Raw genomic sequence first — 2,500 nt, 5'->3', positions numbered from 1 at the left:
AATTTGCATGCATCACTCACTCGGCTGGGATTTGCTCCAGAAATGCAACACAGATGGTGTGAAAATGAACAATGGTTTGGTAAAGAGGTGTGTATGTGCAGGCAGTGGATTGTTTGTTGTGTGTGTGTGTGTGTGTGTGTGTGTGTGTGTGTGTGTGTGTGTGTGTGTGTGTGTGTGTGTGTGTGTGTGTGTGTGTGTGTGTAAAGGGTTCGAGAGGCTTGTCTTTGTTTGCTGCGCATTTCAGTCCTGATATTTTTCCTTTGCAGACGTCGCCTTTATATTTAATGTCATGTACTCACTGGAGGGCTGAGGGTTATAATATGTTTATAACAACAGATTGTCTGCAGACTGAAATTTACCAAACACCTTATATGGGCATGTTTACATTTAGGTGCTGGATGAAGATGGAGAATATTTCTGTTCATATTTTTTACACTATTGTTTACTCTCTCTCTCTCTCTCTCTCTCTCTCTCTATATATATATATATATATATATATATATATATATATATATATATATATATATATATATATATATATATATATATGATGTTTTTGGATAGATAGATAGATAGATAGATAGATAGATAGATAGATAGATAGATAGATAGATAGATAGATAGATAGATAGATAGATAGATAGATAGATAGATAGATAGATAGATATTACTCATTACATATTTCCTCTCTTTCTTCTTCTTTTTCTGCTCTATCCCTTTTTTCTCTCTCCTTTGCCTCCTCCTCCTTTTTTCCCTCCATCTCCATGGCAGCTCTTCATGTGTGCTGTTTTTCTATTCCCTCTCTCCCTTTGAAATGATGGGCAGCAGAACCGCCTGTTGCCATGACAGTGGTCATGTATGTCGTCTTCCCTTTAAGCGTTTCAGCGTTTTGTCGGAGAAAATACACAAATCAAAAGGCACCACTGATCTCCTGTGAAAAATGAAATGACTGTCATGCTGTAATAAACTTAAGCATTATTTCACTTGTGATGTCCTTTGGTCACAGCTTGTTTACTGATGCACTACAGCACACTACAGCGTGAGTAAAATGTTATGGTGTTGTGATAGTGAACTACAGTGTGTACTACAATATGACATATAATCCAAGCAGGAAAATATTTCTACAATATAATGACATGTTCACTGAGTATAATAGAGTGTGAGTAACAGTGTGCACTGTGAGTAATGTGGTACTACAGTGTGAGAAATGTGGTACTACAGTGTGAGTAATGTGGTACTACATTGTGAGAAATGTGGTACTATAGTGTTAGTAATGTGGTACTACAATGTGAGAAATGTGGTACTACAGTGTGAGTAATGTGGAAATACAGTGTGAGTAATGTGGTATTAAAGTGTGAGTAACGTGATATTACAGTGAGTAATGTGGTATTACAGTGTGAGTAATGTGGTATTACAGTGTGAGTAATGTGGTACTACACTGTGAGTAATGTGGTATTACAGTGTGAGTAATGTGGTATTACAGTGTGAGTAACGTGGTATTACAGTGTGAGTAGCGTGGTACTACAGTGTGAGTAACGTGGTACTACAGTGTGAGTAATGTGGTATTACAGTGTGAGTAATGTGGTATTACAGTGTGAGTAATGTGGTACTACACTGTGAGTAATGTGGTATTACAGTGTGAGTAATGTGGTATTACAGTGTGAGTAACGTGGTATTACAGTGTGAGTAGCGTGGTACTACAGTGTGAGTAACGTGGTACTACAGTGTGAGTAATGTGGTATTACAGTGTGAGCAATGTGGTATTGCAGTGTGAGTAATGTGGTATTACAGTGTGAGTAATGTGGTATTACAGTGTGAGTAACGTGGTACTACAGTGTGAGTAACGTGGTATTACAGTGTGAGTAACGTGGTACTACAGTGTGAGTAACGTGGTACTACAGTGTGAGTAACGTGGTATTACACTGTAAGTAACGTGGTACTACAGTGTGAGTAACGTGGTGCTACAGTGTAAGTAACGTGGTATTACAGTGTGAGTAATGTGGTATTACAGTGTGAGCAATGTGGTATTACAGTGTGAGTAATGTGGTATTACAGTGTGAGTAATGGGGTACTACACTGTGAGTAATGTGGTATTACAGTGTGAGTAACGTGGTATTACAGTGTGAGTAATGTGGTATTACACTGTGAGAAATGTGGTATTACAATGTGAGTAATGTGGTACTACAGTGTGAGTAACATGGTATTAAAGTGTGAGTAACGTGGTATTACAGTGAGTAATGTGGTATTACAGTGTGAGTAATGTGGTATTACAGTGTGAGTAATGTGGTACTACACTGTGAGTAATGTGGTATTACAGTGTGAGTAATGTGGTATTACAGTGTGAGTAACGTGGTATTACAGTGTGAGTAATGTGGTACTACAGTGTGAGTAATGTGGTACTACTGTGTGAGAAAATGTGGTATTACAGTGTGAGTAATGTGGTATTACAGTGTGAGTAATGTGGTACTACACTGTGAGTAATGTGGTATTACAGTGTGAG

The 2,500-nt window shown here is 38.0% G+C and overlaps 2 protein-coding genes across 2 annotated transcripts in view; both read left to right on the top strand.

Moving 5' to 3' along the window:
• The window catches only part of lrit3a (info leucine-rich repeat, immunoglobulin-like and transmembrane domains 3a), an 89,166-nt gene that overhangs the window by 66,171 nt on the left and 20,495 nt on the right, over positions 1-2,500 (top strand). The gene's annotated exons all lie outside the window — the stretch shown is intronic.
• Positions 1-2,500, top strand: part of gpm6aa (glycoprotein M6Aa) — a 16,747-nt gene that overhangs the window by 707 nt on the left and 13,540 nt on the right. The gene's annotated exons all lie outside the window — the stretch shown is intronic.

Source organism: Silurus aristotelis, assembly GCF_946808225.1.
Source record: "Silurus aristotelis genome assembly, chromosome: 14".
Classification (NCBI taxonomy): Eukaryota; Metazoa; Chordata; class Actinopteri; order Siluriformes; family Siluridae; genus Silurus; species Silurus aristotelis.
The sequence above is the reverse complement of the archived record's forward strand: the minus strand, read 5'-3'. Positions and strand labels throughout refer to the sequence as shown.